We start from the raw sequence: 10,530 nt of genomic DNA on the forward strand, positions 1-10,530 counted from the left end.
AGAAAAGTAAAAGCTGGAAGTGGTGCTGTGGCTCAAGTGTTCAAGTGCTAGCCTTGAACCAGCCTTGAGGAACAGCGCCCAGGCCCAGAGTTCAGGTACCACAACCAGAACGCCGCCCCCCAAAAAAAAACAGAATTACTAGAAACCATTGGTTAAAAACTTTTTGAAAAACTGCCCTAAGAACCCAAATATAATTTGATGATACTATTTAAATATTTCAATTTCAGCAGAGAAACCAAAAGTTTAAAAACTGTTACAAAGTAAATTAATAAATCAGAATATATTACTATTAATAATAATCGTAAGATGAATTTATAGTGGTAGTCAAATATGTATGAAATGAGGCAATTTGCCATTTGTTTGCACTTAATAAGTGAGAAAGAATTTTTTAGATCTTTTTAAATATATAATAAGTTTAATGAAGAAACTATCCTGTCACATCATATGATAATTAGATGAAGGTGATATGAGACCAAAGAGCAGATTGTACTAAGTTTTTGGACGTTAAAGTATATACTTATTTTGGTTGTGGGAAATTGTGTTCAAGTTGGGGTATTGTTTTTGTTAGACTGCTGTCATATCAGTGGTTAATTTTAGGATAAAGGTTCCCTTTCCACAACAACATGCACATGATCTGTCTTTTTAGCCTTCCCATTATCAATGGCATACGAGTTGCACACTAACTTGTCTAGCTTCCTACCTTGACTGGCTTGGATTCTGTAGTCCTTCCAATGTTAACCTGTAGATAGTGCAGGATGGTGGAAATAATCCAATGCACCCAGCTATAGATCGAGAAGGAAGTCCACTAAACTTTCTGTTCTCAAGCCTCCTAAGTAGTTAAGAGTTCAGATGGGAGCCTCTGGTACCAAGCAGTAAGAGTATTTCTTAAAGCAAGCAGACATATATATGACTTACGCATGTGAACACCTCAGGACAAGAATAAAAGAGCAGTGAAGTATAGAGGACAGGCCCAATTTTAACCAGCTTCTTGGAGGCTGAATAAGTTTAGCTAGCTACTCTGGAGGCTGAGATATGAAGACCACTATTCAAAGCCAGTCCAATCATGAAAATAAATGCGATTATTTCCAGAAAAACAGAAGTGGAACAATGTTTCAATTGGTAAACAAATATCCTAGGTCACAGAAGCATAGAGATGATGAATGAATGAGCACTTGCACATGCGCGTGCGTGTATACATGTGCATGTGTACACACACACACACACACACACACAAACATAAGTATTGCAATGCGAAGTTCCTTTTTTACCTTGCAGTAATCTATTTCCCTGTATTAGTTTACAAATTAACAAAACCAGCTAAGCACCTACTTACCTACAATTCATCATGTTTCTCTAAAGTCAACTCTCTTTTTGGAAACATGATTTATTTGACCCAAATGTAAACTATTCAGGAGTTTGATTCTTCTTCCTCAATTCTGTAGCATTAGATGATTGTTTAGCTTCATCTTAGCAATGTAATTTGAGAAATCCTACATCAAGCAACGTATTTCTTTCACTAGAATTGAAGCCTCTTTCAAACAATTAATAATAGGTTTTTCTTCTCTTTGCTTGCATCTGTAGTTTTATTATCTTCATATATTTATGATCTGTCTGTGTATGACAAAGACTGCTGTGAAAATAAAAAGACCCTTCGCAGCATTTATCATTTATATACCATCCATAGGTAGGAAGGTGTTTAAATATTACTGAAATTTCTTTGGAATAAGTCATGTTCACCTTGATTATCGTGAAAAAGAAGAATTGGTTTCTCAGCATTTTAGGTAAGAACTTGATTGAAAGAAACAAAAGGAAAAGTGAGGAACAACCCAACACATACATTCAAATGAAACAAAACAACCCAAGAAATCAAATTAATTCAGTACTCAAGAACCTGCAGGAAATGCAAAGACTTAAAAACACATCAGCTATGACAAGTTTATGAAAATCCTCACTACATTTGAGTCTACTCTTTTGAGGATAGAGGTTAAAGCCCAGACTGGAAAGAAAGATCTTTACACAATGCCATGCACCTGTTACTCTAAATTCCAGGAAGGATAACATAACGTGGACTGAGCCCAAGGTCATACACAAGTATCTGAAAAATAATCAGAATAATTTAGGGCTGGGGACATGACCAAGTGGTAAGAACACTGATTTAGGGGACACAAGACATTCAATTCAAACTCTAATATTTGGGTATTAAAGTAAAAAGCAATGATATTAAATAATTGGAATAATTGTAAGATTTGAGTATTTGAGTGGAAAAACGCATGAGAGAGATAGAATGAACCCATGTTGCAATGCTTTCAACTTAAGTGAAAATGTTTTATGGTACTTCAGACAAAACAGTTACCCTGCAAATGCCATGGTTGTGCATTTGGGTGATGGAAATACTTTACTTACACAGGTGTAAATTAAATAGCTTTTATTTGGGTAGATTGTACTTCTTGAACTAAGAGCCTGGATGATGTCCCTGAGATTTTTCTCTCAAGGATACCACTCTACTACTTTGAGCCACAGTTCCAATTCTGATTTTCTGTTGGTTGTTTGGTGATAAGAGGCTCCTGGACTTTCTTGCCCAGGATGGCTTCAAACCATGATCGTCAGATCTCAGCTTCCCGAGTAACCAAGACTACAAGCATGAGCCGTCGATAGTATTAATAATTTAGTAAATTGTACAGTTACTGAAGTTATACATTATCATTATAACTTGTGTAATGTATGTGTGTATGTATATATCAATGCATACGGATAGAAATATTTTAACATATTTTTGTATCTACAGTAGATTTATGAAATCATCCAGTATAAAATAAAATGGAAATAAAAGTTAATAAGGAGCAAAACAAAGGAAATTATCACATGTTTCTTGTTGCTAAATGCAATATGAATTGCGAGAATCAGTTTGGGAAAACCATCTGTACGTTAACAAAATGGATAAGAGCTATTAATTCCAATCCATCTATTTGCCCATGGTGTGCAACCTCACACATGAGTGTCAAAATCAAACCACACTTTTTGCCTTTGTTTTTAACTCACCTGTTATAATTTAAGGGTTTGATGAAGTAATCCAATAAAGTTTAAAATAATATTATTTGAGGCTATGAATTATAGCTGAAAATGATTTTAAATATGATCATAGCTAATTAAATTGCATATTTCTTACTTTTACTCTGTCATGTCCCTCATTCCCACATTAGGAAAGTTTATAGAAGGTTCTCACTAAATTATATGAAAAAAATGTATTGAAAGCATATAGGCACAGTGTGGTTTTAGCTTATTGAGACCTGTAGGGGGAAATGTGTTTTTGACGACTTGCAATACATTCTGATGAAGATGAAAGGAGGGATGTTCTTATTATGAAAAACTGGCTAGAGGATTGCTCCCACAAAGGTAGTGATGAATTCTTCCAAGAGGTTACAGTAAAATCACTTTCACAACCATGTTCACTGCTGCACTATTCACCGTAGCCAAATTACGGAAACAGCCCACATACCCTTTGGCGGAGTGATGGTTGGAGAAAGTATGGCACATATACGCAATTGGATTGCACCTATCCATTTTGAAGACTGTTAAATTATTTGCAAGGAAATGGAGAGATATAAAAATATATTAAGTGAAGTAAGTCAGAGCCAGACACACAAAGGACCCATGTTCTGTGTCATATTTGGAAGCTAGAAATTTATACAAGTTTACACAAAAATATTAACCAAAGCATGCTATTTGAAGAGGAGTATTTCAAAGGTGTAATTTCTTATGAAATTGAACTTTACTCCAACAGAATGAATACCAGCAAAATATCACTTGGAAGATGTGAGTGGAAGTCAAATGAAGGAATAAAAAGAGTTATGGAGGAAGAGAGTGAAGGTATAATATTCAATGCAGATAGTATGAAACTAGAAAAATTAAAGTGGGGTGAGGTTTGGAAGGCTGTGGAAAAGTTATATAAAGGTCCATTATACTTAAAAAAACTGATTTGTTGAATGGAAATTCCATGGTATAAGTATTTAAAATAATAAAATATAATTAAAAACAATGGAAATATCTGACATTAAGTTCTATTTCCATCTCTTTAAAAAAATAAAATTATTTGCTCTATACTTTGATCAGAGGGATGGATTTTGTGGTGAGCTAGATCATTGCACATCTGTCTCTCTCTTCCTCTCTCCCTTTCATGGTTCTCATAGGTAATATGATTGCTCCATAATTATCCTAATTTATTTTGCTTTTATATTTTTGGTTGCATCATTTCACTTTCTGCTCTGCCATTTCCCAATTCATTTACATTGAAGGCATTATTTCCTATTTTCTCATTCCTAGAATAAGCTGCACATGAATACACCACTGGTCCTCATTTTCAGTCTGTACCTTTGAATACGGAGGAAAATATTCCTCTGCTCTCTACCAATTCCCTACTCTCCAGTTAGAATAATTTAGAATAGTAAAAATGAAAAAAGAGAAAATAAATAATAGTGAAAAAACAGATGAAGAAAATTCGCCGGATATTTCTGACCAGTTCATCCAATGTGAACTATTGGGGAAATACATGGACAGCTCATTCTCACTGGCACTCAAATTCTCTGGTTAGGCAATTCTGATGAAGTTGAGGAACAAGATGAAAAAGTGAGAAATGTTATCAATTGCAAGAAAAAAATGGAATAGGATCCAGGTAAATTTCGTCTTTGTTCTGATGAAAATAATCGCCTTACTACAGTGCAGAGACTACTTTCCAAAAGGCCATTCATGTGAATACTAGGGATGACAATGAGTATACCCCTCTACATCGAGAAGCCTACAGTGGAAACGTAGACATTGTCCATGAGTTGGTGGCTCAAGGCAGATATTCATGTAATAACTGTGAATGGCTGGACACCCATGCACAGTACTTATACATGGAATAATAGCAGAGTAGCTTCTTTATTTCATCATGATGCAGATACCAATGGCCAAACTAAAGGCCTCTTGACCCCCTTGCATCTTGCTCCTGGGAATAGATATAGCAAAGATACGCTGTATCTCTTTATGGTGAATCATTATATCAAACCAGGTCTGAAGCACAACTTGGAAGAAACTGCACTTGATATTGCCAAAAGGATAAATATGTATCACTACCTCTTTGAAGTTTTGGAAAGCTGTACAAATTGTTCTCCTCAGTCCTAATGGTTCGGTTAAGTTTCTTAAATTTCAGAATTTCCAGTCCATCCTATGTGTCCATACAAAATATTTTCACAATACAAAGCAACAGCAATATCTTACTTTAAAAATTCATGGATTCCATGATATTCTTCCAAATGAATTGCCTGACTTTGATGTCAAAATATACTTGAGTTGTTTGTATACATGTATAATGATTTCTGTAGAGTTTGTGATTTTTTAATAAGAAATAATTTTAACTGATCTGTTGAAATGAGTAGTGCAGAAACTAAAGATATTTCTGGTGCTTGTCTTAAAAAAGTATATTTTAAAATATTTAGTATTCTGTTTGTATAATGACCATAATCTATTTCATTCTCTCCTAGATATAATACTTTGAATTCGAAATTGTTTTATAATATATAGATTCATTAATAAATGTGTCCTTTCAGATTGCATTCGATATAGAAACAGTTTAAGATTCTTTTAATTCCTAGGTCCTTATATAATTTTATTTCTTTGGGATAAAATGACAATGTTATGTTATTTCAAAAGTTTTATAAAGGTTATGCTATGTAAAGGCCTTTTTAAAAAGGTGAAGATTGAATGATGTCAAACTAACTTTTGTTTCTATGAATTACATGTATTATTACACTTGTATATTTGTAATCAACATTTTAATAACTGCTTTTCATTCTTGCATCTGAAGAATGAAAAATATTCAATACTTCCCAAATTTTCATATCATCCTTGTGCAAGAGCCATGTAAATCTTTGTATTGTAATTCAGGTAGACGTGATGCTGAACCAAGTAGTATCCTGTAAATTTAAGAAATTAATGATGCAATCTTAAGACAGGCATATATCCTTGGTTGCCTATTTGTAACAAGGAAACCTTATTGTTCCCAAAATTGCTATTTATCTTATTTCTGTAAAATTCTGTGTATAGTGGAAAAAAACTTATATTGCTTATTTGATTGCTCACATTTGCAATTTTTTTCTATGACTATTTTAAGTCTTTTTCATTTGAAATTTGATAATACTTTGATAATACTTTATAGCTAGGTCCAAAGGTGATGACTTTTCAAGTACTTATTAATTAACTGATTTAGCTTTGTGGAGCTAATGGATTCAAAGTAAGCCTTGCTTAATAGCTACTTCTAAACTTCAACAGCTTAAAATTTCCAAAATGAAGTCTTACTGGCACAAATGTGTCCTTGACCCTTTACCCTTGCTCCATGTAGGAACAGACCAACCAGAATATCTTACCCTGTCAGCATAGAATGACTTATTGGAGCAAAACTAATCTTAGTTACAAGGGATCATAGAGAGACGAACAGTTCAGACAGAACTGTTCAGACAGAAGGTATTTTTTCAAAATATAATTGCTTATTACACCTTTCCATTTCAAAAGTAGCTAAAGCCAAGAACGGGAAAAAATGTTCATATGTATGATTACCTAATGTCTTGGCATGTCTACCATCCAATCAGGCAGGAACTTACACCATTGATTTCCTATCACCAAATATATTCCATAGCTCCAGAAGAAGTCCATATGTTTCTCCTCGTTATTAGGCCTTAAATTGGTAATGTTTTAATCACAGTGTTTCCTCTTGCCTCTAGGCTGTATATCTCTGAATGGTAAAGCTTTAGCTCTAATTCTACCAAACACTGAGGTAGAGGTAATGGAATAATACTTTAAAACAGTTGCCTTTGATACACTTACCACAACAGAACAATGCAAAACATTTTCTTACATTATATATAATTATATGTTTTATATTTATATGTGCTGATTTTATATTTCACACAGTGAATCTTATTAGAATTAATTGATAATTTGACAAATCAATTTATATTTATTCCAATAAATAGATTGGAATATAAATAATCAGGATTAGAATATATAATAGAATATAAAAAGTATCAATGCAATGTTTTCAGTATAAACTTGTGATACCTTCTAAGTGTTCTTGGTCTTCTGAATTCACATGGTAAAAAAAAACAATGTTCTTTTCCTCTAATCTATAAGGGATTTTACTCTGCTGCTCTGTTTATTGTTTTAACTTGCTGGTCCCAAACTGTTTTCTTTTTCCATATTTCTGAAGTATTCCTACTGATTATACTCAAATTTTGCTGATATGATGTATAAAAGGTATTATTCTTCCACAGGATCCATGGGTCCTAGGATCCCAGGTCGCAGTTATTTGCATCATCAGATAACTAGGGCTAGAGTTCTTACCTAGGCCCATGCATCATGCCAACAGAAAGTAATTGAAGACCCATCTCAAATTCTCATTTCCTATATTTCAGGGCCCCAATTCCTTGAAATGCAGGAATTAGCAGTAAGTAGAAATGAAAGGCAACTTAAAATGCAAGATGAAATCACAAAATGTGAAAGTACAGTAATACAAACTTCCAATTTTCAGATGACCATCCCATATGATTGAACAGGACCACAAATGTCACGAGATTATGTGTAATACCCCTCTCCTGATGATTAATGATTTCAGACCAGCATCAGCAGGTCAAAAAATAGTTCCTGGAACAATAGATCCATAATTGGTCTACAAATGCTAGGAATACTTGACATAGAGGTCAAATATAATTCAGAAAAACATTAATTGAGAAGATCCTTAGTGCTTCAAAACACTGGTATTCCGTAAAACTTGGTTCTGTAGTATAAAAATTTTGTCATTGTCAAACAAATGATTACCTACATTTCATCTCCTGAAAGTATGTTCCTTTTCAAATAAACTTTTTAAAATCACATTTGCCAAATAACACTTTACAAGTAGATGATATTTAGTGACGTTACTAGTTTTTCAAGTGTAGGGAGCAATTTAAAATAGAGTTGATTTTTTTACTCAGCACTAATGCCAAACAAGTTCAACCATTCATTAAAGTGTAGAAATATTACCCCCCCGCAACCTTTGTGTTTTTCATTAGGTGACTTCAAAAATTTGTTAAATAGATCAGCCTCCCATATTTCAAACCAAAACATTAGCTAATAAAGTAAATTTCATGACATAATAAGTACATTTTAAAAGTCACAAATAGTTGCCTTATCATATGGTGTTTTATGTTTTCCCTATCTGTCTAACATAGTAAGAAATATGACTTTAAGTCTTTTATATGGGTACTCATCAGAGATTTGACAAACATAAAATCTGTCTTCTATTTCTATCATATTCCTCTACAGTAGTAAATTTTAGTTTTCTTCTTTTCCAAAACGTATAGGTAGTAGAAAATATTATCCCATGTAAAATAAAATAATCACAAACCACTGCAAAAAGCCACTTAGAAAACTGGTAGTTAGGAATACATTCTAAGACTTTTAAGGGGCTTGTAGTGAGCATGGACAGCTCATAGCTGGCGAGCTAGTCAGACATGGCTGTGGGTCACGTCTCTATGAGCAGGAAGTGTGCTTCAACTACTTCTCTAGATGACACAACCAGATCTAACCGGCTCTACCCACAGTACATCTTCATGTTTTTCCTTTCAAAACTCTTTTATTTGGATGTGGAATTTATTTTCATGTCTTCATTCAATCTGTTCTGCATTGTAGTGAGCTAAATAGGCTCTGTAAAATCACTCCCTCCATTCATGAAACCAATATGCTTAGCTAGGGCTTCTAAGAACGTGTTTTCTTGCCTTTTCTATTTGCTCAATTCTTTTCTGATCCCAAAACTTTTTGGCTTATGTAATAAGAGAAGTCTTCACTATCTCATGTTAATGAGGATATTATATTTTGTGCGCTACTAAGAAATGTGAAATCATTGGTTTAAAGTATCCAATCAGAATTTTTTTCTGTGGTTCAGTGTTTCACGGGCAAAGACATTGTGTAAAGTATTACAAACAGAAAAGTGTAAACCCAATACCTTCTTTCATTATTGAGGGCATTTTCTCCCTAAATATTTGGAACCAAATTATCGTTTTCAGAGAATTACTGTTTGGTAATTAAAGTCAATTCACAAATTTTGATGTCATTTTTTTTTAAGATCTTTGAATTTAAATTCCACTACAATCTTGTTTCACACAGTAAGAATAGAGTTCCTGGGTAAGGACAATTCTCAAGGAAACCTACAGGATTTATAGCAAGGTTTCTGAGGTTTGATTGTTTAGTGTGAAAATGAGCCATCTTCACCCACATTGCTCCCTCTCAGCTAAGTCTCCATGGATTACTTTGCATGAAATCCTACTTTCCCAGGCAATTTTAAATTTTCATAATAGGCTAAGTTGTTAAAAGTTTTAACAAATAAAAATTTACCTGTTATAATTTTAAAACTCTTTTGAAATTCCTTTATTAGAACCACGAATTCACCAATCCTAACCCCACTTTTACCATCAAAAACAGTTAACATGTTGTTTTCATGATATAGTTTCCATAAAACTATTATTTTCCAGTGGTTTTGTTATGCGTATATATATCCATATAAGCTGATTCTGAGCAAAATGAACCCCAAGATATGGAAACAGAGAGTATTATTTACGGCTATTGTTTTTAATGTACTATGTGATTTCTATTTTCTTTGTGTTTTTTTCCCCTATGCTTTATTCCCTGCTGTATTTGATTATGGTAGCCTGTGTATTGTGTATATATTTACCTTTATTAGAGAAGGGATTAGGAACCGCAAAACAGTGAGACAAAGGACAAAGGCAAACCAATGCAACAGCAATACTCACAAGACAATATGTTGGAAATGTACATTACAACTTGTGAGGGGTATTGGGGTGAAGGAAAACTGAAGAAAATGAGAGAGGAGGTAACAAGTTTGAAAAGTTATGTATTCACTACCTTAAAAATGCTGTAATCCCACTGTACATCACTTTGACAATAAAATTAAATTTAAAAAATAATCTGCATGAAATAAAATTACACTGTATTGGTATAGTAAATATTATTCTTTATGTAGTAACTTTTTAAAAATCAATACTGGTTGGCGTCTAATTTGAATTAATTACCCCTTTTTAATCAGAGGACTATCAACTTGAATGCTATCTGACTAGAAAATATTTTCACAATATACTTACCAATATTTTGAAAAAATAATAATATATTACTTTCTCATACTAAAAGCAAAAACAGTTTAATTCTAAGGAAACCTATAACTTTTAAAAGTAAATAAGTTGTTAAGAAGACAGAATATATGTGTTCTTCAACATTACAATGACTAATAATTACTCATTTTCAAATTAGGAAGATTCCATACCTGAGAGATTCAAAACAGTACCGGCTTGCATGTTATGTAATTCTGCAATAGATGCATTTTCCAATGGGGTGTTACAGATTGAGAGTCAACAGAAGAATAACCACATTCTGGTTGAGGATAAAACTATGTAGCATCGGTAATAATTCTTCAAGTGTAAGCAATTGTTTATAACAAAAAGCTATTAT

At 33.2% G+C, this 10,530-nt stretch overlaps 1 pseudogene; it reads right to left on the reverse strand.

Annotated features, from left to right (window-relative positions):
• Positions 1-5,846: 5,846 nt before the first annotated feature.
• On the reverse strand, positions 5,847-5,943 carry LOC122124767 (annotated as a pseudogene).
• Between the last annotated feature and the right edge of the window lie 4,587 nt (positions 5,944-10,530).

The sequence above is a fragment of the Dipodomys spectabilis genome, unplaced genomic scaffold (assembly GCF_019054845.1).
Source record: "Dipodomys spectabilis isolate Male_0828 unplaced genomic scaffold, ASM1905484v1 ptg000242l, whole genome shotgun sequence".
Classification (NCBI taxonomy): Eukaryota; Metazoa; Chordata; class Mammalia; order Rodentia; family Heteromyidae; genus Dipodomys; species Dipodomys spectabilis.